The sequence below is a fragment of the Agelaius phoeniceus genome, chromosome 4 (assembly GCF_051311805.1).
Source record: "Agelaius phoeniceus isolate bAgePho1 chromosome 4, bAgePho1.hap1, whole genome shotgun sequence".
Lineage (NCBI taxonomy): Eukaryota > Metazoa > Chordata > Aves > Passeriformes > Icteridae > Agelaius > Agelaius phoeniceus.
Window position 1 is genome coordinate 22,044,950 of NC_135268.1, and position 27,282 is coordinate 22,072,231.

At 37.6% G+C, this 27,282-nt stretch overlaps 1 protein-coding gene across 7 annotated transcripts in view; it reads left to right on the forward strand.

The window, feature by feature from the left end:
- Positions 1–27,282, forward strand: part of GRID2 (glutamate ionotropic receptor delta type subunit 2) — a 681,167-nt gene that overhangs the window by 110,935 nt on the left and 542,950 nt on the right. The window lies entirely within an intron of this gene.

Sequence of the window (27,282 nt, forward strand, 5' to 3'; positions counted from 1 at the left end):
TGTCAGTGTGGGGTATGTAACTGTGAAGGGGCCTTGCTCTCATCTCAGGTGGTGCAAGAGTGGCTCCAGGAGGGTCAGATGGGGAAATTTCCTTAACACTGCCAGCTGCAGGAGCTTCACATCAGCCCTGGAATGCTTACAGGCTTCCTTTTTCAAATGTTTGTCATGGTTTTCCAGAAAACTGTGTTTTTCTGTCCCTGTTTACAAGAGAATACCCGGTTATCTACCAACTGTGTTGGCATAAGAAAGAAATGAGCTTCCAGACACAGCTCTATGAAGATGTTATTTTATCTCTTCTGTTCGTTTCTGGTACTTCTAGGAAAATACTATCTCAGAGTTTTTCTCAACCTAAAATTTAGCCTGTCAAGTGTAGCCATACTGAAAATGAATATGAAAGAACAAAAATTCACTGCACCAAAAACCTCAAGTCAGTACATAAAAGAAAAAAATCCAAACCCTGTACAATAGAAAAGCAAGGTGTATCAGTATAGAAAGCACAAGAGTCTTGTTTGTTTCACACTGACTCTTTGTACTACTCCTTGAAGAAAGGTTTAACAGCTGGCACTGTCATTTGAGTCAGTTTGCTGACATTTTGTTGAAGGAGCCAAGAAAATAGATCTCAGTAATAACTCTGACTTTTATTTCCTTCTGTGATAATACAAGGGATATCATCACCTGGTGTTTAAGGTTCTTAGCCTTCACCAATGACACTTTTTCTCCTGCTTGAAAGGTGTGAATTTTTTATTTGTTGCTGTTATTACAATATATTGGTGCCCAACCATGCTAATGATTCTTAGAAATAAGCAAATTGCCTCACCAGCCAAGTTCAGGGCACTATATAATAGGGTTTTCTTTTCTCACAATGGTCTTCCTTACATCCATGAAAATTGTTGACATCAAGCAGCCAGCTAAATTAGGAAATCTACTTTGAGTTTTACAATTCTAATTATGACAGGGGCAAGCATTATAATTTAGATTGGGAAGCAAGAATAAGGGCCATGACTTATCTCTGGACTGTAGAAAAAAGCATTTCTCTATTCCTAGTCCCCATGGACATCTCTGGACTTTTATCACTCCAATGCTGCAAGGAGTTCCAGCAAATTCTTTTATTACTCTGTTGTTATTTTGCATAATCTCACAGAAAATAGCCACAGGGTGACATTTTTATCATATTCATGCAGAATTAATGCAGATCTATAGAAGAATTTTTATGCCAAGAAGAGCCAAGTTCTAAATTTTTATTATTCATTTTGGATCATTTATTTCTGGTTAGGAAGTAACATTCAGACATCAAGACCAAATTTTCCTTACTTTTGAGGGAACAGATGTTTGTCTTGCTGCCGGAGACACTAAGCTATAGTTTTGAGCTTTGCAGGCTAGAAGTCATTGTAATAATGTTAATTGCTAGTTAGACATGCTAATTACAAAACCACACCAGTTTAGATAGGATACAGGCCTCTTTGCTTTATGATGCATAGCCTCACAACTGAAGTTCTTAGCCTGCATGTATTTAACATGAACCAATTTGTTATGATCTCACTTATGACACCAAATAGTTTTAGGGTCTGATTATTAAAAGATGCCTCTGCTCCCATTAAGGTGCAGATTGAGGCCATGTGCTAAAGGCAGTAGTATGGATTTTATTTAACAGTAGATGTGAATGTTAAATGTAAATGTTGGGGAGGAGGACAGTAGGGGGGGGGAAGGGAGAAAGAGCTAAGTTAGGTGGAAAGATGATCACCACCACATGGGTGCCTGCAGTGTTCTGATGGCCCTTCTGGTCACAGTGGGTTCCTCTGGAGGTACCACTTAGATCCAGTCAAGCCCCCAGGTGTCCAGGAGGTTTGATGTGCCCTTCCCACAACTTTGGACTGCATGTCTGGAAGGATTTGCTTCCTTTCCCAGTTCCACAGATGGCCATAGTGAGAGTTATTGTCCAGAGAGATTATCCAAATCTGTCTCACCAGGCCTGACATCTTCCCGTTGTTGCTGTGCGCATTTTTCCCACAGTGCAATTTTTTCTTGTGTGCTAATTCCAAACCTTTTACCCCTGTGTAGGCCTGTTTTATTTTTCTTTTTCAGTGTGGTAAGACATCAGCATTCTGCCATTGGCTTTCCAGAGAAGCATATGTAGGAGTATTTCTAGGTGTCTTTCTACCACAATCTGGATCACCCAGTCATAGCCATTCATAAATTGGTTTTTATATGTTAAGGTGAGGATTTACACATTCATCTGGGCTGGGAATGAAACCACATCTTCATTATGTTTTGAACTGAATTCTCTAAACCCTTTGCTTTAAGAATTTTCTAGAAACTTCCTTTTTTTCATTGATACAGAGATGCTCTTGGAATGCTAATTAGATTTGCGTGAATCCTGCAGTTTTCCCCTCCTAGAGTTTGCAAGCATTCTGCAATGAAGAAAGGGACATTAGCTGTGTTTTGGGCTGGTATTTTGTTTTTGGTAGTAACAGGTGGTTGCTTTACTCTTGTCTTGAATTATATTCTAATGGGGAAAACCAATGATGCAACAGCACAGTTAACTTCAAAATAAAGGCCTTTTTTTTACTTTGCTAATAAAACCTGTGAGAGAAAATGGAAGTGCTTGATTTTTGCATTCTCAAATCTGTAGAAAAACCTCTTACTGGGTAAGCTGCCCTTAAATGCTGTAGTTTGGTGAATGTCTGGATATGAAATGCAGATCTTCTGGATGCACTTTTGTTTGTTTATGGTTTTTTTGTAGTTGTTGGTTTGTTTGTGTTTTTTGGTTTATTTTCTTCTTTTAAATAGAAGCTGAAATACTGTGTAGTTAGAGATCATAATGAGGTATTCAGTTTATTGTAAGTGGATGACAGTAATGTGATATTTTAGAATTGTTTTGTAGAAAAAGATAGCCTTAGTAAGTTTTATGTTGTTGAAGAACAGCAGAATCTGATTGTATATTATTTTCAGTTTACAGTTTCTTATACAGAACCAGTTTAAGCAACTGAATTCCAAGGATAAATCTTTTGCACCTTAATAATTGACATCAATTTAGTTTTCATTTTTATTTGGATTGAAGTAAACAATATAGCTGATTACCCAAGTTATAGTTTAAGATTGTGGAGTACTTAGCATAGTAGACTAATTCTGACTATATTTTCATTTTTTCTACTGCTGAAATTGGAATGGAAGATTATACAGCCTGAGAAAATTACCTTCTATAAAGCTTGTGAAAAAAGATGCGTTCTTCACTGTGGCAAAGCTTGTCCTATCTGGATGTAAATTATGCAGTCTGCTGGACTGGTGAAAGTAGCAATATCTAAGCATTCACCATTTCTCATTCTTGGGTTGAATGACTGATTCCTTGTGCTCAGTTGCTTTCTTGTGTGGTTTTTTTTTTTCCTTTTAAATCCAACTCAGATTTTAAGTTTACTGTGACATTAACTTATGATACATAGTTCTTTCTTTGTGCCTCTAAAAAAGGTGTTTATAAGCACTGGTGAAAAGTAGTACTTTAAAGGCATGTTGACAAAACCTTTTCATTTTCAAAATGATCAATTTCACAGTGGTTTCAGAGACCACATCTGATTATGGGTCACCGTGCCAATTTTGTTGTGTTCTTAACAAATGTAATTTCATGTGTTTTATCTCTGGCTGTGTTGTTTAAAATAGTAATATACCAAAGAAAATGAAAGCTGGCTTCCTAACTCAAAACAGAGGTGTAGCCATTTCTGCATAAGGATCTGTATCCATGATTCAGGAAGTTATTGGAAGGTATAAAAGCATAACTGTATCTAAAAATAACGATAGAGGAAAAAATGAGGTGATGTAGTGTGTGGAACATCATCCTGTTTAAACTGAAGAAACTCTGCTCAACACAGTCTAAGTTAGTGACTGTGACTAAATTTTAATACATCTTCAAACTGTAAAAATGTTCCTTGAACTGGACATGTGAAAAGAGGCCCTTAGTCTGGAAACATGAACTTTTATTTCTTGAGCTAGAAGGCAAGTCCAATAATTTAGACTCTACAGTCTCAGAATCCCCAAACATCTTTAAGAATTTTTGAATAGACAATGGTGGTGCTCCATGTCATTTGAAGTTGTACCTGTGTGCCTTAATGCACCTTGCAAGTCTCAGTCTCATTCTTTTCCATACAAAGGGAAATAGTTTTACAGCAAGAGCAGAAATATATTTTAACCCAGAGCAATTCACCATCTGAGTCATTTGAGGCTTGGCATCAGATTGGATTTCATTTAAAGTAAAATAAAAAGCCCTGAAATATCATAGTTAGTGTTTTCTACAGAATCCAGCCAACTGCAAGATGGCTCAATTTTGATAAGAAACTGATGGTGATGAGAACCACACAGAAGCCAGGAAGGATTCCAGCAGAAACCTTCCCCCACTTTAGAGGAGGTACCATCAGAAACTTGCCAGTTTATTGCTAATACTTCTTCTGTACACTTGACCACTGGTTTGAATGATTTCAGAGTGTGTTATCTATAAACATCCAAATTGACCTTCTAGCCAATTTCTTTCACCTATTCTATTTCTCTAATCTGTGAGCCCTTTTCTGGAACTGGTGGGTGTCTGCATCTGTATCCTTGACCTCTCATTCTTCTGAGCAGAGAAACCTTGCTCTCAGTTCCTTGAAACCATTCTGTGAGCTACTGATGCAGAGAACAGAACATGCAGTCATGAGACTGTGTTTCTTTGGCAAGAGACAAGTTTCCCCAAAGATGTCAGTGTGTTCTACTTTTGATGTTCAATAACATTTTTAACCCGGGGTCCTCTAAGTGCTGCCAATTTGTTTCAGGTGTTCCATCTTTCCTCTCTCTATGTGACAAAGTTTTTAAGTAAGAGATGCATGAGCTGGTCTTAATATTGCCACCCTTACTCTGGACAATGATGCAAAAAAGATAAAAGCCTAAAACAATCTCACACTGTGGAGGTATTCCCCAGAATCTGTCTTGGAAGACCTGAATTAGGGGAATGAAAGCAGCAATGAGCTTGCACTTCTGTGGAACAGAAATGCATCTCTTGGAGCTACTCAGTGTTGTCTGGAAACATAGATAAGGTAAATCAAAGCAAGAGGAGAGTGAAAAACAAGCCTAAATCAAATCAAAGAGATTAAGTTTTGTAATTTAGTCCTTACTAAGGAGTAAATAGATAGCTGTGTAGGAAAACAGTTTCTGAAGCGTACACTCTGCAAGAAATCATTCACACTAGAATTACTTAGGTTGATCTCAACTCTCTTGGGTGTGCCAGCTCAGAGGAGGCTCTGACAAAGACACTGTTTAGCATGCAGTATTGATCTGATGGTTAGAGGTGCTGAGTACCCAGGATCTCACACAGCAAAGGTGAATGGAGCACAGCTCAAATGGCTTCTAAAAACTGCCAGTGTGCAAGTGTATGCCTCACTTGAGAAATCAGAGCAATACTGATTTTAGTAAGACCATGTACATGTTATCCTTTCCTATTAGGAACTAAAAGTCTTTTCACACCTGTCACACATGGGGCAGAGCAAGGGAAGGGTTTCAGGTTCCAAGTATGAGGCGGTTTTGGAAAACAACTGGGAACATATTTACAGGGGAAGGTGTTTTGTAAGGAAAATATACAAGAAGTTTCTAGATGCTGTGATGCAATGGTTCAGAGGTTATTCGGTATCAAATGAGAATTGGAATGCTCCAAGCTTTATGCCTGATTTCATTTGGGTTTATCTGGCTTGGAAGGTGTATATTCTGACTCGGTACCCTGTACTGAGGCTATAGGCTGACTGACCTGCTATTTATTCACACCTGTGTTAGCACACTATTAGAAAACCATAAGACCTTAGGTTCTTGACTACAAAGGCCAGTAATGCTCAGCTTTCCATGGAACTAGCAGCTGTTGAATTAGAGAGGAATCTAAAAGCTTGTCCTCAAAAGCAAGTTGACTTATGTAAGCTTAGTGATACATCTAGGGTTTTGTAACATAATCATTCGCTCACAAATGAGCGGAGGTGGAATTTGCACAACCCAGCTTGACCAAGGTGATGGCATAAACTCTATTGGAGTAGCGTGCTCTGAGGTGGATAGAGAGATGGCAGTTTTTAATCTCTCTTGTATGCTGGAGGTGTAAGGACATGGTCAGGATCTATGCTATTGTGACTTTGATTCTGTAGAAGGCAGACAATGAATCTTCATAAACTTGGGCTGAAAAAATTCCCAGTTGGATTCAATATCGGTAAAGCAGTGTCAGAATGCTTCTTCTTGGTAGGCAGAAATACCTGTGAGCACGAACCTTTTTAATGGATTGAGGAAAGTCAACGAGTACGTTTCTAATGACAGCACGAGAATGTTGTCTGGAGTCTGAAAGCCTTTCAGAAGGTTATGAAATGGTGCCTGATGGGCAGGCTTCAGTGGTACATGAGCGCTTCGGGCAATTTGGTCATCAGCTGTTTGCGATGTGCTGTTCTTTGCCGGGTTAGTGTCATTAATGTCTGACACATCGGGGGAATTACACTGACTGATCTGCAGTAACAGCCTGATTCAATGCCCAGGGAAGCTAATGGGAGTCTTTACACAGGCATAAGTTGATTTTTAGTTTCCAGATGCTCTTCACTGCATATTGTAATTGCATATTGTACTGTTCTCAGAAAAATAACATCTCTGACATAATGGTGTGTCTGTGAAATGATAGAAGTTCTTGCTGTTGCACTTGGGACTGTTTGATATCTGTCTTGCTGCAGTACTTGTATTTAAATTAAAGCAGACTGAGTTTAATGATGCAGAATGCTTCATTTAAATCCTTCTAGAATAAGTAAAAATTTCTACTGCACATTATTAAGTCTTTTTTAGTTAAAAAACTTCACAAGTAATTTAATTATTAATACCTCATACTGAATTAACTGGACTAACCCCTAACAACAGATTAGTAGTGCTGCTGGATGTCATAATAGTAATTATTACAGGTAAGAATCTTCTCCTGATAAAATGGCATGTTTGCAATCACTGGAGGTTCATACATGGAGCAAGTCTAGGCTAATGCATTTCTAAAGAAGAAAACTGGTTACTGTGCTGATAAAGCTGTTCTGATTTTAGGAATTGAATGATAAGAGTAAGCAAATGCACCAGAAATTAATCCAAGGTGAGGTTTCCTGACTTCCTGAATTCACACTTCGATAGATTAATTTGCATTCCCTTGGAATATGGACATCTACACATTTACTGATGCTCTTTGAGTGGCTAGAAAAGTCTGAGGTCAAAATAAATTCTACCTTAGTGCTCTAGTGGTAATGGGTGGCCCATGCTGCTGTAGTATCAAAAGATGGCACAGTTCTTCATGTACCTATCTTCATACAATTTATTTAAGACTTGAAGTTGACTGTTTTCAGAAGGCTTGGATTTTTTTTCTTTCAAAAAATAGGGCCAAAATATAAATGACCTAAAAATAACCTATAAATAACCTATTGTGTTCTTATTTCCATTTTCAAGTAGCCAATCCTAATTCAATTATATTAACCAAAATCTGATTTAGGTTTTTGAATTGAGTTGATTTATAAAGTTTTCTTTTTACATTCTCTTAACTCCTCTCTTGTGATACCCATTTACTTCTCCATTTTCTTAGGCTGTGAGAAATTGGATGTAGGAGGAGCCCAGCAATTAGGGTTTGGCATGGAAAATAAATAGGTGGGCAATTCTATAGGTAATTATAGAGCTGGGAACCAGCAAACTTAAGTCCTAATTTCTTTTAAATGTCTTTGTTTTAAAGAAGTAAATCTAGAGGTTTAACTGAGAGTGAATGTTTTTGGGATGGAAAGTGGAAAACATAGAGAAATGAGTTGACTTATTTTGCTACTTTTTCCTGTTTTGGTTTTAAGCATTATATTTAAATTCAAAATGCCTTATAGGTATGATTGAAAAACATGTTTCTGAGAGATTGCAAGGGAATGCAAAATCTCAGCTGATTAAGTTAGGAATATATAAAAGAGAGTGTGGTAAATGGAGCAGAGAAAAAAAATGGAGCTAAGGCTGAAAGGGAAACCTAGGAGGTGAGAGGATAGAATGCAAAAAAGGATTCTGTTCACCAGTGCCTGGTGGACAGAACACTGAAAAAAGGATTAAAGAAGAAATTAAGGAGACCTTTTAAGAGGATCCACACTCGATTGTGTTGTAGTCTGATGTCACATAACAAGTTTCCTTCAGCGATGTTTCCCAAAGGATAAGAATTGGGACATTTTGTAATCAGTCCTGTTACCCAGCTAGCAAGTTAATGTTGAAGCACAAGGGTGTGAAAACTTGCTGAGGGGAAGTTGTTCTTTTGTTTCCTAACTCTGCAGATGGTACAACCCAGGATATTGAGGGTCTTTTGATCAATAAATGTTTAAAAGTGTATGTGGGGTTGTTATTTATTTTGTTTTGGCTTTTTTGAAATAATTTTCCCCGGGCCATGATCAGTACAGATTACTCTGTCCAGTCTTCAATACTACTCAAGGTGCTTGTCGAAGAACGCGGCCTTGGCAAGCCATTTCATTCTTCCCTTAATCATACATTTCTGGAGTTTGAAGTAAGGTGGGATTAAAATCATCTTGTAAATCTATCATATTCCAGTAGTGTCATCAGAAGAAGCATAAGATTGAAAAGTTTAAAAATCTATTAATTTGTAATATCCCTTCTGATCAGGGATAGCCTGTTAAGTACTGTAAACTTAAGTGGCCATCACCTTCCCTTCCTCCTCCTTGGAGGAGCAATGTTTATTTAATTTCTGTCACTTTTAAGAGATCTTGCAACTTAAAAAATGTTTTTTGTTCTTGCAGTTGCCCAAGCAGTCCCAAAACAGATTGATAGACCTCTGTGTCGTTTATTTCTCTTTTGATCCTGCTCTTCCTAGCATCATTTATTTCCTCTTTGATGCTCTGTCATTGCAGTAACCTATTTTAACTTTCCTGAAGCTCCAGGGTTAAAAAGAGTGATGTGATGCAGCTTGTGTGATTGATAAAAAATAACTATCACAGTCTTTCCTATTTTGTCTAGCATGGTGACTTTCTGCCATCGTTGGCTTTGACAGCCTCTCGCTGCAGGTTGTAGTTTGAGTCTTCCTTTGAATGCATGTAGGCCAGAACCCTGGCAACTTATCTTTTTATCATCATTTGATTTCATTCATAGTGCCTGTGTATAAACATCTCTTCAGGCAGGTTCTGTTCTTGGCCACAGGGAAGGCAAGAGATGACATTCCCCATCCTGACAAATGTGTTGCTTTCCCTAAGGGGAAACCTGAGAGGAAGCACTTTACAGTGTGCCTACATTTTATTATTGTTCTTTAAACTCAAGGCTGGTTGCCAGGTTAATGTCTTTTGAAAATTTAATAAAAACAAGGTTTCCTTCTGGCTTCTTGTTGACTTTTAAGGTCTTGCAAGTCACTGTCCTTGCTCCCTAAATTCTGTGATAGAATCTAAATTAGGCTTCATGACTTTTTGAAGGATCTTTCAACCATTTTATTGTTCCCTACTGATAAGCCTTTTCCCTATCTGGAAAGGTTCCAGACTGCAGTGAAGTCCTGGACAGAGGGATTTTTTAAAAGAAATGTATCTGTTTGTGGCACTGCAGGTAAAATATATCCCTAGAGGATAGCACCTTTTAAAAAAAAAAATCCTTTCTTCTCATAATTTGAAAATCCCTTTGCAGAGAGAGAGAAAAGAGTTTTAATTTGCATTCAATAAATTTAATTTCTTTTAAAGTAATTTTATTTTGGATTAAAGAGATGTGTTTATTGGAAAAACCAAGTAGACAAACTAAAGTTTTTCATTAAGTAAAATAGAAATTGGCATAGATATCTGCAGAGCATTCAGACTTTGCCCATGTTTGAGTCCCAACTTGTGTTTCCCCTGTTGATGTTTCTAACTCACCTGAGCTCTTTCTGCCCATACAGGGCTGACTCGGGCCGAGTTATGGATCAAATGCTTGGTCAAGCTGCCAGTCTTTGAGAAAGCCATTCCTACTTCCCAATGGGTTATGTTTGGTGGCCTTTTAGAGGAAAAAAAAAAAATTAAGAAAACGTGCATGTGTTTCTTTAAAAGCCCAGCTCTGGCAGATGCAGCATGGTTTGCAGCATATTCTTCTTGAATCAAATAGGATGAGTATAACTTGCCAACAACAGCAACAAAAGATGGTGGTGGGGGGAGGCAGAGGGAGAAACAGAAAATGTGTTGACAGTGAATCTGACGGACACAGCCCAAAACAATAGGATGCATGTTTAGCATGACTGGCTCTATTCATTCTCCTGTCAGTGCTTGACATGCCAGCCTCTCAAAGGCAGCAAAGCTGCAGGAAGTGCCACTTCCTCACACAATATATAGAGAAATTTCCTTGACACTATATTCTTCAGCTGCAAATGCATGGATCTTGATAGGTTTTTGATTAGTGAGTAGCTCTAAAAATCTGGTGGCTTAATAGTTGTGATGCTAAAGAATAATATGCATGCATGAGAAAGGCCAGTTATATAAATCCTTGTGTCTGTTGACTGGGCAAGCTTTTCTCTTGTGCTACCCAGCATAGTATTTGAGCCTGCTGAAATGCATAGGAAAAACATTTTCTGCATCCCTAAATGCTGTTTTTTCTGGTTCAGACAACCTCAAGTACATTGAGTCCTAAGGTGGCATGTGATCAGCTGCCCTTCAAGAACATGTTTACCTTGCTGCTGACATGCAGCCTTGTGCCACACTTTCCTTTAATTATGATCTCAGGCCACTATTGATGAGCTTCCAAACCCTTTAGTGTGGCAAGAGGGATGGCTTGAAAATTGCATATAAAAAGTGAGCCCCCAATTACTCTATATTGGCAGTACTCCAGCTCTTCACTTCCACAGTAGCATTCTGTTGCAAACTGACTGGCCACTTCAGGTTGTCTGGATAATGCCTTCAACCCCACTGCAAATCCATGCCTGTTTTTCTAAAACCTCACCTGTATTTTCTAGAGCAGTTCTTTTCACACTGATTTCTTGTTGGTAGAATTTACAAGAAAATATATTCACTATCTATTCAAATATATACATAACAATATGTTCAGGTCATTTATAATGTAACCAAAACTGAAGGACATTTGAGGATACCTGAAGGGTGATGGGTTTCTGTTTCTATCTTCTGATGAGTTGTTGCTCCCTGGAGTAAGAGCTGCTCTTAGCATTGGTTCACCATGGCTGATTAAAACCTTTCTGTCTGTTTGATTTCCATGCCCTACCAGCGCTGAGTTCTCAGTGCTTGGTGAGAATCTGTTTTTGAATGGGTTTTTTTTTTTTTGGAAGATATGTGCAGAAATATTGAGCAGTCCTGCATGCATTGAAAATCTGTTGAAGAATGCAGGGCAAGTGTCAAGCTCTTCCTGAAACCCACAGAGTTTTTCAGTTTTCTCAGGAAATGTGTCACAAATAATCTTTCTGAAAATTAGTTCTACTTTCTCAAAGAAGCAGCTGATTATATCCCTGTCCAGACTGTTTCATGCATAGAGAGTCTAAGTAGGTGAAAGGCAGGTTAGCTCTCTGCAGTGATTATCATGACTGCTTTTCAGCTTGCTGCTTGAAAAAAAAACCCAAAATGCTTTAAAGGCTCTTATTTTATTGATATAGATTTGGGGGTTTTTTGGTTTTTTTTTTTTTGGTTTTTTTTCAACACAGATACTTTTTTCAGTATCTGAAGGTAATCTGCTATTTGCTATTTTACATGGTTTGCAGTAGAGCCAACACCAAGGCATTCAGACTTGGTCCTTCTCCCCTTTTTCCTTGAGAAGTTGATAACAACTTTTGCTATGGTTTGTAAAATTTTACCATGGTATTTGATAGTGAAAAGGCTTTGAAAGCAGCCAAGGAGATACTTCAAAAGCATATTTATTTATTTATTACTTAGAGTACAGTTGCAATTTGCAATTGATTCTTCAAATATTTTGGAAACAGAACTGCAAAATGCTGGCGCTCTTGATGAAAGATGCATGGATAGCAATTTATTGCTGCTTTCTTAGGAAAAAATAATCTCCTGATGGGAGTTCATTAGAAAATAGTTTCCTTTTTGCATTTAAGCAGTGATTTATGTGTGCTTAATCATTATTTGATGATCTTACTGTATATAATTTTCCCCAATTCCTAATGTGAGTTCAAGGATTTATTTTCTGGAATTCTCTCTAACTCTTCTGTGTATTTCTGAGAATAAAGTAATCTAATATAAATGGAACATGTGAAAAAAAAAGAGGCAAGTAATATGCAAATCTGTATTTGTAATGTGGTAAACTCTTCTGCAGTCATATGGAAGAGGAAGTTGGAAGATTTTATTTGTGGAAACTTAGGTGTCAATCTTAAGGTTTTATAATGACTCACTAACATAAGTGTTTACTTTAAAAAGCAGAACTGACTCCACAAGACTTTTTGAGATGTGCTCCTTTTTTACTTCAGAGTCTTTGTCCTTCGGGTCTATGACCATCTCTGAAAAATGAAGCTTGAGATGTAGATTCATACATAATGGACTATATATGCTACCACTGAAGAATTTTAATGGAATAGTTAGTCTTCGTTAGCCTTGCCATCCTTATACATTCTAGGATAGAGCTTATAAAGCCCAAATGACTTCTACCTGACCAATTTTTACTACACTTTAAGAAGGCTCTGCCTTGGCTTAAAATACATGATGTGCCATTTCTCTTTGGGAAACCATGTTCTTTTGCTTCTTCACTTCCTTTTAGAGAGTGTGTATGCATGAGATGATAATTCTATACAGTGTTCCCGTTCTGTGAGCTTGTTATATGCATTTTCATTTTTTAATCAAAGGTTCCATGAATTTCATCTAATGCAGGATGGCTTATTGCAGACTGAAAATATAGCAATGTGACCTTTTAGAGTGATGTTTTTAGTTACATTACCTGCATAGTGAGGAAAGGGGACTTCCACCTTATATGAAATAGTGTTGAAGGATTTTTTAAAAAGTAACTAGAGAAGTGAAGTAAGTCATGCATCTTCAAGCTTGAGTAGCAGTCATCTTCCCCATTTTCTGTATATATTCAGAAAGAGAGATAGATAAGCAGAAATAGAAACTACAGTCTTCTGAGGACAGGTAATTATTCCCAAGCAGTTCATGTAAGGTGGAATAGCTTTATGTAGCAAACAGGTCAAGCAGTTACCCAGGCACCAGACTTGTACTGGCTACTGGGGCTTAGATCCCCAGCACAGAAGTGACTGCATGTGTGTGTTTTATATGTTTGCTCTGAGATAAACAAAGAGGAAAGCTGGAACTTCAGCCAGAATATATCAGCCTTCTGTAAGCATAGCTGGTGACAAAGATGTGCTTTCAAACCTGGCTCTTTCCTGAGTTGAGGGAAGCAGAGAAGTAAAGTATGGAAGTCCTGTGGGATATACAGCCCTGAATCTTCTGCAGGAGGAAACACAGTGGAATGAGGTTAATAATGGCATAAGGAATAATAATAGACTTAAAAAGGAGTGCTCCTGATATTTTCTCTGGTATTCTAGGACATTGTCAAAGAACTTGTAAAAGGTGCTGGAGATGTCTGCTCACTTTTATTCCTTCTCAGGAGTTTAAACTATGGAAGTTTACCAGCCACGACTGCAGCATCTTGGTACTTTGAATTACTTTCTGGACAGTAAAAACAGCTTTACCAGTGCTATAAATACATCTGCTGCAAAGTTTATTGATATAAATCCCATGAAAGTGAAGGAGGGATGAGAAGAGAAATGTGAGTAGGGTAATGTTGGATGGAAATTTTACCTTATGCTTCAAGAAATCTTTTTTTGGTGTTCTATTTCTAAGACCAAAGAGGAAAATTATGTTATCTGTATATGGGGAAAAAAGAGGAAAAAAATTAGACAAGTGGAAATGCTTATGTATGAGTGCTAAGATGCTTTGCAAGGCTGATTTTTCTTCAACCTGTAAAAGGAACCATGAGGAGATGTTTGACTGGGATGACTAGAGGCAAAAAGGGTAATACTGAAAGAAAATCCTCTAAGATCCCAGAATCAGGGAAATACCTCTTGGTTGCCCTGTCAAGCCGATGAATAATACTTATTCTTTGTAAAATATTAAATGGTTTGGAGGTCTGAATTTTTTCCCTCAAGGGAAAGAAGTTGAATTTTGTTCATGAAAATGTGGATTGCTACCGACAATTTGATTTTAGAGTTGCTTAAGTTAATACAGAATTGCATTACATTTTTGTCTGGAACAGAGGATAGATAGGGAAGAGGAGATCTGGATGTGAATACTTGCTGTGGTCCCATTTCTTCAACTACTTTTACCCTTTATTAAGGGCCAGTTAGGTATACATGCTCTGTTGTTATACAACATGTACATAATTCTTAATCCCGGGCACTGCAGTTTTCCTCTTTCTCAGAAGTTTCATCTTATGTTAGCTCCACTTTGTTATGAAGAGTAAATTATTGTACAGTGATGATCTAGCATGGAAAATTATGATCTCAGTAAAGTTGTACTTGCTTTTAAAAATGAAGGATTAGGGGTCCTGCCTGCAGCTGAGATCTAATTCCTAGAAATGCCTTTTCCATTAACATTAAATACAGAATATTTAGATACCCTCTTCTTGCTTGGAAAGAGGCCAACAAGACAGAGTTTTAAAAAAAATCTTCTAAGAAACAAGTTGTGTTTAGCACAGTCTGCTGGGAAATCCCTGTATCAGTGCTTAATTTTGCAGGGTTTTTACTAACCTCTGGTTAGGAATTCGAGTACCAGGAATTATGGGTGCAGAGGCATTTATATTAGGTAGAATTCTGGTGTAGTCTTTTGGAGTAATTTGACAAATTAATTACACATTTTCCCAGATAAAATGTGCCACAATATACTCTAAGTATTCTGTAGTAATTGGTAATAATACAGTAGTAACTAATTTAAATGGTCCTCTGATAATTAACTGATATGCTAATAATGAGATTCAAAACCTGTAGACAAATTTTTAAGCTTTATGTCTAGTCATGTGACAGACCTGTAGGCAAAGTCTATGTGAGCTAAGTTTCTTCATCTTTTTCCAAATCATAAAAGGACTTGATTAAGGCAGAAGTGACTGGAAAATCTAACTAAATATATCTGCTGAAGTATTTAAATGCCGAGGAAAGCAGAATTTAGATTCTAGGCTTGAATGTAACATGTCCTTTTGGTTTGTAAAATAATTTCCTAATTTGCTTTAATGTTCGTATTACAGTGACTGCTGGGGTTGTTTTCTCAAAGTTGCCAAGTAGATCATAAAATATATTTTTTCTTAAACTAGTGAGCTGGGCAAATTGCTGATACTGAAAGTCATTACAGGAAGAGTAGCAAGGTTATTCTTCTTTCCTGGGTTTCTCTGTCTGTTTATTACTTAGGTGCTTATCACCGGTGACAGAAAATAAGATGTGCATTTTTTACCGGTACTGTTCTGCTGACTAGAGGAAAACAAAACCTAGATCTTGATTCCCAGAAAGCTAGTAGATTGAATTATTTCAGATTATATTAATGTTTTATTAAAGACAGAATTTTTTTTTAAATTATGGTGGGAATTTTCTTGTTCCCTTTTTACCCTTTTGTAAATGCAACTGACAGAACCAGAGGACACAGTCTTAAGCTGCAGCAAGGGAAATATGGGTTGGATATTAGGAAAAAGTTTTTTTTACTGAAAGAGTGATAAAGTATGGAATGGTCTGCCTGGGGAGATGGTGGAGTCACCGTCCCTGGATGTGTTTAAAAGAAGACTGGATGTGGCACTTGGTGCCAGGGTTTAGTTTAGGTGTTGGGGCTGGGTTGGACTCGATGATCTTCAAGGTCTCTTCCAACCTAGTCATTCTGTGGTAAATAATAAAATTTTCTCAAAATTATCTGTTTCCTACAACTGGCTGCTGTCAAAATGCTTCTCTCTGGCTGGCTCCTCACGAACTTAAATTGATCAGTAGAGATGATGCAGCGACCAGAACAAGTTTGATGCCTCCACAAGTGTCACTTCTGAGATCTTTTTATTCATGTTCAAGTCTCTAAATTGTATGTTCAAATTTAAATATGGTTAATGACACAATTTTTTCTTGTGGGTTTTTTCTGGGTGGGGGTTCTGTATAATTTAATCTTCTGTTTTCTTTTCCCACCTTTTGGTTTGCCTTTTTTTCCTGATTTAAAATAGGTCTTAAAATTTAAAAGAAAGCCTTTGCGTAAGTTAATCAACTTCGAGTCTCTTCAAGTTAGAATGATTCTGAAGGCATTAAACACATTTTCATTGCCTTAAGTTTAGAGCCACTTCAGTTTAAAAAACCATTAAAAATCCAAACCAAGAAGACAAACCAAAACCAACAACCTCCCCTCTTCTTACTCTCTGTCCAAAAAAAAAAACCAAAAAACTAAATCTCTTCTCCAATGAAATTTTGAATCAAGTTGGAGCTATAATAATAGCATACTTACTGTTATTTTAATATCAGTGTTCCAAGATTATATGTGTTAAGTGACAGAAATAAAGATAGGTACTTTGAATAATCAGGTTTTTATTAGATTCTTCTAATTTTGACAGGCAACTAATTATGGAGTGTCTGAACAAGTCACTCCACATCTGCTTAATATTACTTAATCTCTAAAATGGGAAAGTAATTATTCACTTGCATGTGGCTTTTTATAAGCTGTTCTTGACAGGTGGTAACTTAAACCAAACACATAGTTCTAGGTCTCATTTTAAAAAAAATCTAATGCCAGGGCTAGTTTCTCAAAAGTATTTGTGCTCTTGGGGAGATTAAAGTTTATTCCAGCTGTGGACCTGGAGGCTGATGTTATAGAAGCCAATGGAAGGAACACCTTTTCTTCATTTTTCAGAGTCTGTCTTAAAATCAGAAACTTTGTCTTGTTTAAAAAAAAAAAGTACACACTTTTATAGCACCCTGGAAACTTCTCTTTAGCAGAGCTCAAGCTTTTAATTGACTTGCAGTGAGGCTTTGGGGAATGGAAATTCACATGCATTTCATAAGACAGTGAATTTTCAAAGAGCTTTGTATTTCTGAAGAATTGTAGTATTATTCAAACAATGGGTGAATTAAATTGCAGCAGAGAGTTGAAGAAATTTAAAGCAGGACTTTTTGGTCATATTCTAATGTGTCTCATTGTGGGATGACATTAACCTTTTCTTACTCTCCACTTCTTATTTTGACTGTTTTAAAATGGAAACATCATTACAATAATTTATTGGGTGGAATTTTTGAAATGAAAATTTTGTCAGCTTGTCTGAGAGATATTTTCTGAGAATCTATTTTTTATACACACATGCAAATGATGAGTTGAGAAAGTAGAAAATATTCTCTCAGACTTGAATAAGAAGTACAAAGATATGGCACCATCTTCTATAGGAAGCGACAAAGAATTTAAGGATTCAACATCCTTGATCATGAAGGCACTTTGAGCCTATAGTCCTGAATATTTAAAGAGAGAATTTCAGAGTCACGTGGGCTGTCCTTTTGCTGAAAGGATAAAACTTAAAAAAAAAGTTCTCTTTAAGGGGAGTAACGCTAGTTCAGGAAAATCTGTACTGAGAAGGTAAGAGCCATGTTTTTAGAAATGGGGTATTTGTATCATTCTATGGCAAGTGGCTTTTTCTTGGGGCAATTTTGGATGTGGTTTTTGTGTTGAAATCGGAAACAGATTGCTTCCAGATTTGTTACTCTTTGTGAAATAAGAGTGAAAGAAGTTACATATGTTAATTTTCAGCTGTAATGTAAATGGCCTTTTACAAGACAGTCCTGTCCTGTCTTGAAAGAAAATGGACTAATTTGTTTGGTTGATCCCATTTCCATTCAAATACAGTGTTTGTTTGTAAATTTGCTGAATGTCTCTCCTCCAGGAGAATAGAAAAGCTGTTTATGAAAAGGATTGTTTTCAGAGTCTGCCTTTACATATTCAATAGGGCTCATGAACCAGTTTCTCATTACTGTTTTCTTCCCTGTGTTATATAATTGTTAACCATGCCATTCATATCACTGCATATTGTATTGGATACATTTTTATAAGCAATATATTTCAAGGTCACCTGTCTGTACTTCTCTGAGTATCTCTGTGCATGCTCCATCATTGAGCATCTTCGAGGTTGGCTTGGAGGGGGGTTTGAACAATATGATCAGGTTAAAAGTGTCCCTGCCCATGGTCTTTAAAGATCCCTTCCAACCCAAACAATTCTGTGAGTCTGTGGAATGATGACTCAGTGCTTCTGTCTTATTTTTTTAGAGGCAATAGGAGGCTGAATTTATACATTGTGTGGTACTCAAGAAATCATCTCTTATTCCTGTAAATACCCTCCCAATGGCAATCTTGAGTGTCAACACCTGTATCGAAGTGTTGTAAGCCAGGTTTCTGTATCCTTGAAATGATTAAACTGTTTGCAGCAAAAGGCTTGTGAAATAGGAAGGAAAAAACAGAAAAATGCCCTCCAGAAAAACCTCATGTGCCAATCTTTGCACTTTCATGCCTGTGTGTGTGTACACAGGCATATGTTTGTGTTCTAGCAACATCTCCAGCATATTGGGAATCTCATTCTTCTCCACTAAGTTCAGCTGCTACAGGAGTGAGGTGCTGCAGCTGCCTCATGTCATAAAGAAATGGTTTGGCAGCAGTTTTCTCTCCATCTCTATCTAGCAGTCTGCATCATTTGATTAATTAAAGCATTAGCTTCTTTCAAAAATCACAAAGCAGAATTGTAGGTGCACACAGTTTGTGGTGATTGGGGTGGGGCTGTGTCCAGCCTCATCCCCAGTGGGCTGCAGCTGTGAGCAGCAGGTGAGCAGCATTGACAGCAATGAGCCAGGGAGTGCCCAGGGGCACTGACCCATCACCAAAGGGAGCAGAGGGCACACGGGTGCAATGCATGGACATGAGGGGTATAAAAGGCTGGGCTGAAGGACAAGAAGGGCTGATGCTTGCAGCCTTCTGAAGTGGTCTGGTGTTACTCTGTATGGGGAATTCTGGAATTGTGTGGTGATACTCGGTGTATTGTGGCCGTCTCAGCTGTGGCATGTGCTGCAACACAGAACTACACAGAGCAGCAAGTATGAGAGTGGAAGACAGGTAATGAAAAATGCTTAACTGTTTAGGAAGGTATTTTTTAGGATGCAGTCATCCATGTTGACAGTTTGTGAGGTGTTCTTCCATTAACAGGAAGGGCTAAGAAAAATGATGAAATAGTTCAGTGAATCAGTGTTTGCTCTGGTTCAAAACCAGCAATTAAATAAGCCTTGAAAATAAATTATAAGGTAGTTTTCTAAATATTCTTTTTTCAAGAATGGGGATATATTCAGTAAATTTATGATCATCACATTAACTTTCTATATGGGGTATTAATAATATGGCAAGTCTATCTACCAAACCAGATGCTTTTCACAGCTAGACCCTAACTTGATAGTTATGGATATGACAGAAAACATGAAAAGCTTCTCATTATTATCAGCTCATTTGTTGCATAATGAATGTGGAGATATTATCACTGTAGTTAATCACCATATCAAGTTTAGAGTGGAATAGTGCATGGAAGATATCTTAATTCTTATGCTATGAAAGGTATATTGTGTATAAAATTTATTTTATATATCATGATAATATTGTGCCCTGCTGCATTTACAAAAGTAGTTAGTGGTCTCCAATGCTCCAACAGGCGCTTGTGCAGCACTTTTCAGTATGCAGGAACTAATTCTTTGTGGCTCTGCAATTTATGCAATCAATTACTTAGCTCTTAAAAAGAAAAACTAAGTGTGTGTCAATCGTTATTTCTTTGATATAGTAGTTTTTATGCTCCTTTTCTACTTGAGGACCCCTTAAGTTAATGAGAATGTTGAGCAATTGAGAAGGGACTTGATTACTTACCTGGCGATTTTTTAGAATTGCCTTTTAAGATGACACTGATCGTATGTTGCATAGGAAAAAATGCGTTAAAATAGATGGCTCATGGTGTGATTTTTGGGGCTGGCCTGTGCTAGGCTAGGAGCTGAACTTTGATCCTTGTGGATCCCCTCTAATTCATTATATCCTATGAAGTGCATTTCTTGGTAGGACCACAATGTTTTGCCTTCCTCTCCCTCTGTATTCCTCTTTTTTGTACTTGGTAGCCAACAATAACACATCAGAAAAAGGAACTGGCAAATGACAGCTGTTTTTTAAATGAGATTAACAAGATTCAGCAGATGATTTTGACAAATTGTACCATTTGCTACATTAAATATAAGTGTAAAATGATGGTTTAGAACTTGAGAACAATTAGAAATATCTGTCAGGATGAGCTTAAAATAATTCAATGGTGATTGGAAGGAGTTCGTGCTTGTGCATATGTGCCTGACAGACAGTGTAAATAAGGAGGATAAGATCTTAGAGTCTGTTCTTTCCAAATGTGAATAAAATTCCCAATGACACTGATGTGTATCGACAATGTTGTTGTAGAATTAAACAGAAAAAAAAAAAAATCCCATGTGCATTCTGGTATTGCAGTAATTTTCAATATTTCCTGAGCTCCACAGGTCTGTAGCACCTATTGTATGCAGATGAACTGACCCCAGACCACCTTCAATCATGTTAAAATTAAATTAAGGAGATGCAAAGACAATTGATTCTATACTTCAGATTTGTGTCCCACCTTACCTAGAAATTCAGTATCACCTTATAATTTATAGGTTTGACATACAATACTTGAAGCATTGGGTCTCACTGCATGTAAATATGCTCAGAAATGCTTAAAAAGTGGAGTCTTCATTTAATTTGTCAACCACTCTTCCAAAGCTTGGTTGGTATACTCCAGAGATAACAAAAAGGAGCTGTAATACAGGGCATACCCTCCTGAAGTCAAAAAACTAAAAACAAATAACAGTTTTCAAAGCCAAGCAGAACAGTCTCAGTTGTTTTACTTGAGATAGGGACATGAAAAAACAACCATGTTTTGGCAGAAGAATGGAGAGACTTTTTTGTTATTTAGATGATAGCTGCACTTTTCTGACTTTATGTGTATTTCAAGCAGACTTTGCCTCTAGCAATTTGCCAGATTGAGACACCTGTAAAATTCCTCATTCAACTCTGTTGCAAATATTTCAAGTTAGAAAATGAAAACAATAAAGCGAAGGAGTTGCTTTATCACTTCGGTGGTATTCCAGTCATATCGCTGATCTGAGAATGGGTAAAGTGCTTATAAAAGGAGCAGAAATTGACTGTGTGGGTTTTTTTTCCACATATTCTGATTAGGTGTGGGTCTTGTATCTAATAATTTTGCTGCTGGCTTTTTTTTTTCCCATTTCCACATGAAAAATGGAAACAGCTGTTGTTATTGAAGGAGCTCTTTCTGGAGGTAGCAGGGATCTCTATGCAGGCATATGTAGTGTGTGGTCCCTCAGGGAAACAGGCATTGCTCGTGGTCTGGGAAAATATCCACTCTTCTCTATCAGAAGCAGAGCTTTATAAAAGTCTATTAAAAAAAATGACAGTAGGCCTGATGCTTAGTTCATCACTCTTGTGTCAGTGGTAATCAAGTAACTGTTTGGGAAGTTGTTCTGGTCTCATCTGTGCTGCAAGAAGTAGCAAGTAGAACTTCCATATGTATGTGTAGATTTAGTGTTGGCAAACACTTAATGTGATTGTTTTCATTTGCTTTTACATGTCTGCTGATAAATAGTGGAAAGTATTTGCTAATGTATTGTTCCTTGTCTTTATTGTGCTTGTTAAAATAATAGATATGTAAAGTAGAAAGACAAATCTTACCTTTACAGTTTGGTGGGCATGGAGACATTATGTTCTTTGCAGAAGGAGATAGCGCAGGTGCTTTTCAGCCTACCCTGCTGTCTCTTTTAACATCATCATGGGAGCTGTGAAAGTCTTGAAAAATTAAAATGAACAAACAAGTAGTGTTTTCAAAAATTTCAGCTTGACCTAGATGCACGCTGGTGCTGAGATCCCAGTGGTGCAGGGCAGGGGGGGCTCTGGGGAGCAAACACACGAGGCTGGTGGTTCCAGATGCAGGGGATTGGCTGTGCCCTGAGCTGGAGCCCCACGCTGGCCCCAGGTGAGGCAGCCTGGTCCCCACAGGGCTCGGTGCCCCAGCCCTGTGCTGCTGCAGCCTGACGTGCCAGGTGGCTCGGGACACTTCTGCTGGCAGCTCCCTCCTGATACGGGAGCTGCAGGAGCTCAGCTGCCTTTGTGCTGCAATGACAAAATGAAGCTTGCTGTGCTGTTTCTAAAACTTAATCAACTTAGAAGACAAAGGCAGAGCGTGCTGTTTTCCCTTCATTGACAAAAATCAAGGTGTGATCGCACGTACTCGGCTGCCTGTTGGTCAATAGAGAAGCTTAGCAGCATCTCTAAATGTGTCACAATGAAATTTAGGGTCCAATTGTATGAGTGTGTCCTGAATAACACGGGAGCTGCATGCACAAGGCAAGGTCTCTGTGTGTGACTTCCTAAATTCCTACATTACTGCAGCCCCTCTGTAGAACTCCTGCAGTTCGTCTTGTTGTTGACAATTATACCATTATAATTGGCCTACTAAAGCTGCATGCATATATTCTGTAAATTAGACATGATAGAATGCAATATACCCAGGCATTTGCCACTATAGTTAAAAAATGATTGAATTTGATACAAGTTTTGCCAACCAGACATTCACATGACCTAGAAATAACATGAGATTTGGTTCTGCAGTGTGTCTGAGGACCTCAAATACCAGCTTTAGGCCTCTAGAAATTAATGTTGCCTAACCTTATTTGATATTGGAGAGCTGGATCTGTGGAAATGAGCTCATAGATCTGAAGGACATTTCAGATGAGCTTTGCCATGAAAAGTCAAAACTCTCAGCTTCCAGTTCTGAACATTAATAGCACGGCCATCCTTCTCCCAGCAGCAGTGTTAACTTTCTCTTTCAGAATAATAATTCAATAGCAGCAGTTGAGAAAATGCAGTGGAATTGGATTCAGACACTGGAAAAAATTGGCACTATCAGTGGCACAAAGAATTGTCAAAGAATCAGGAGCTGCTGAGAACATGAGATAGTTGCTCAAAAAGTTTCTATGTAGACATTACCATTTTCTTCCTTTTCTCTCCAAAAATTCCTGGAATAATCTAGTAAATTACTGGGTAAAGCATATATGCCTTTTATTGGTGAGGGCAGTGTGTGCAGTGTTAGAAGGTGAAAATCAAATGTGTTGAAACTGAACTGTGACCTCAATTCACAATGGCATTTAATCCATGTGCTCTTCGAAATAAGGTACTTAATTTTCTGAGACTAATATGGGGCACTGAAAACCAGAAATGTCATACTTTCATATGTAATATAATTTTAGCACTCAAGAACACTTCAAGCACTGGACTTTGTCCTTTCTTAGTTGATAGACAAACAATGGTTTAAAGCTCTTCTCACTTCATGCTTGAAATCATGACACATTTCTCTCACATTTTTGTTTTCTGGACTGATTCCCCAAGACTGCTCAAATTACTCTAGAAATAGCTCATAATATCTAATTTGGATTATATTTTTTTTTGGTGTTTATGGGTCAGCAGGACAAGGGATCTTTGAAAAACCATTCTAATGATGTTATCAGCATCTGAACTTATTGTGAGTTGTTCTATATTAAGTTAAAATGATGAATTTCTGGTGGCATGGCTGAATGCAAATGGGATAGTTAAATGCAAAGAATTCCCTGCTAAACCACACAACATAGTTTATGTGCTGAGGATTTTTAAAAACCAGGGAAGAATGTTTGTGCTGTCCTCATCCAGATTCTGAAAGAGAGCTGGAAGTAATGACATGCTAATGAAATAGGAGGGGGAAACTGGTGCACAGTGGTTGCTGTGTCAGCAATGTCAGCTCCCAATGCAATCCTGGGAATGCTCCTTGAGCAGTTGGAAATGACATGTTCAGTGTGAGGCCTCTTCCAGCTGAGATGAGCAGTGGGGTGGAAGAGAAATGAACAGCATTACTTTTGTGTAGTTTGGAAGACTTTCTCCCCTTGTAAATAGTGTTGTTGCATCATTTTTCTAGAGTGAGTGCCTTACAGTATCTGTAGAAATAATTTTCTTTCCTCCTCAGTTTTTATTACTTTCTGTAACAATTTTTCTTATGGCCAAAAGGGTTCATGTACTCCAAGTAAGTTTGTGGTCATCCCAGTTCTCTCGTTTCCAGCACTAGATGGAGAAATGAGCGCATATAGGTCTCATAGGGAAGTAATTTTAAAGTCTGGTACCCTTTATTTGTTCATTTGTGTTGCTTGACTTGGTTTAATGACAATATTTTGAAGAATACACATAAAAACTTCAGGCGTTGGCAAGAAAATATCATATCTCATATGTAAGGTTTAAGTTAACCTTAAAGTTAACCTTAAGTTAAGGATTGCATATTGAGCTAGAGGTAAAAATTTTGATATACCTCTTTCACATCAGAAAGATCAATCCTGTAAACTAGGAGATAATTCCTGAAATGACAGTGAAAGGATAATATTCCAGCAGCATTAGCATTGTCCAAACAATCCCTTCCATCTTTTCATTGAAATGGCTTTTATTTTAAAAAACAAGCAAAAGTAATATCTCTTCCACCCCGTCTGTAATATAGACAGATATATAGACGCATGAAAAACAGCTGAAACAGGGACATAAAATTATATGTATATCTGAAAATAGTAACAATTTTAAAATTATTCAGGCTTGACTTTGTCTTGTTTTTAGGTTTTCAATTTTATATAACAACTGAAATTAAATTTTGAGAATCAATTAAGTAATACAATTTCTCTTATTGCTATTTGAAAGTGTAATGCATGTGCTGCTGTGCACTGCCATCTCCTGAAAGGAACACTGCAATCTTTGTTATATCTTAAAAAGCTTTCTGTGTAGAGAAGTTAGATACTCTAATGAATAAGGCTTGAGTTTCTAAAGGAAAATAATTGAATTCCTGCTTGGATGCTCAGACACGAACCATGTTGAGAATTTATTTTGCAATTCATTTAGCTATGTGTTTTACTTATGGAAATACTCCTACACTAGAACATGTGTGATGTTGCTTCTGTGAGGTACTTTCTTTAAAATGTCAGATACAGTATTGGTTATAGGAGAAATTTTGAAATTTGTGTCTGAAATATGGAGCCGTAAAAACATAAGCGGTGGTCAGAGCAAAAGTGGAGGTGTTGTACTCGGGTGAGAAAGAGCAGCGTTTGTGAAAAAACATGGAGTTAGATCTAGCCCAGTCCCTTATACATTGGAGTGCTGCCAGAGGTATGATTTCTTGCAGGCTGAGAAACTGGAAAAAAGCATAGGAGTTTATTAGGAATACCTGTGTGTGAAAGAAGGACAAGATTGTAAAGAAGGTTCATCTGTTGAGAACCTCGATGGATTCACCAGTCCAGGATTATCTTGGCAGCAGCCCTCAGTTGCCCAGTGAAAGGGCAAAGGTGCCGAAGGGGCTTTTTATGATGATATATAGAAAAGAAACCTAGTTACCTGGAACTTTGCTGTATCTCTACTCAATAAATGACCTGGGTTATTTTGGGGACCAAGCCTGGCTTAAGGTGGTATTGCCCATCTGTTGAATAAGAAGCTGTACTCCGTAGTCTTGGCTGAAAGATCTTTGTTTTGCCATGTTGTTCTGCAACACAGTCAATAGCTGCCCTGTGTGTGCATGAAATCTATGTTCACTTTACAGTATAAAATTTGTGGCAGAGTTACTCTACAGGGATAGAATTTGACTAATTACTATAATTATTTTCTAATTCTTTTCCCCCATAATTTTACCCTTGTTACTAAGTAGCCACATAGAATCCTTCCTTCAAATATTTGCAGGGCTGTGTCCTTATTATCAGGATGGGTGTAATCCCCCAGTGAAGCCTTTGTGGGTTTGGTTTCAGTTCCATGAGGCAAGAAACATGGTTTAAGATGTGTTTTGGGCAATTTTTTGTCCCCTTAAATGCTGCATATATCCACAAATAGCTGTTTTGTGGAGAAGACAGGGTTTGTAACATCTTGCATACCGAGCATGTTCTTGGCCGTGCGCTGCTTTGCTTTATGGAGCTAAATAAAACAAGGGAAAATGGAATGGGGGCAAGGGGAAAAACGAATGTTTTCAACTGAGATTTGCACAGAGATGACAGGTGAATGAGGTGGAGAGGTAAAGAACAGCTGTTCCAGATGGTAGGAGCTTCAGGAGGGAAAATGCTGGAGTCAAAGCGGTCAAACTGTAGGAAGAGATGATGCTCATGAAGGATGAGTGGTGCTGGCAGTGAGATGAGTGTCGGAGGTCAGTGGGAAAAACACAGCAAACACTGTGTATGAAGTTGATTTGTCTTAAAGTAGCCATTTCCTCTAAATGAATAGTTTTCAGTTCTTTCCAGCTCTGATTGTGGGTGCTTACCTGCAGCCTTCAGTGATCAGCGTTTTCTGTTGTCTTTGTTTGCCTTGACACATTTACTGCCTTAGCTGAGTTCTGTACTGACAACAGACACTCAAGAATAAATACAGTTTTCAAAAGTCTGGTTTTAAAGCAGACCTTCTGTCTCTCTAATCTACTGCCTGAGATTGAAAGCTTTAAAGGTGCTTGAAAATCTAATAGCCTTGATTTTAAGGTTTCAAACAATCTAGCGTTTTTCATAGGACTTTTTGAGCCATCTCTGGGTAAATAGTTAATACAAAAAGCAAGTGTAAAACGATAGTAGATTGGTGATGCTAAAAGTGATGCTATAGTTGAAAAAAATAAAAAAACCTTGAAAACTCTGGATTAGTTTTCAATACACCTGAAGAATTGGCTAAATGAGAGTTGGGCACTCATTCTGCCAGCTCCTCTTGCGTTTGTTTCCCTCTTTGTAATGTTCTGCTTAAATGTTTTGAAGAAATAGGTAGAAGATTCACTTTCTGTGAGATTTATATAGGCAGTACTTATTTTAATTAACCATTTAAATGTAAATTTAACTTATTGACTTCAAGAGTCTGACTATTAGCTGGAATTGTTGTTTTGCAAATCCTAGAGGTATTACACTTGAAATAATTTATATTGGCTCCTGACCTGTCTATTGATTGTGGGTGTCAATTCTACCTCGTTTTCCCAGTGCTGCTACCTTTTTGGGCTTATTCTCGCTTTGTTTGAACTTTCTATTTTTTGATTGTCAGTAGACATGATGTTAAATGTAGATCCTACCCACTGTAGTCATCCAATATATTAAATGGCACCTTTGGAAAAAACTCGCTTCTCATTTCATAGCCATGTTCTTATGCAGGTCATTTGCTTTGTGCCTAACTAGTTTCCCCCAATATTTCTAGCTGGCATCAATGCTTTCCTTCAATATACGTCTTAAATTATGTCAGAATATAAAAATTCTCTATATTGTGAAAC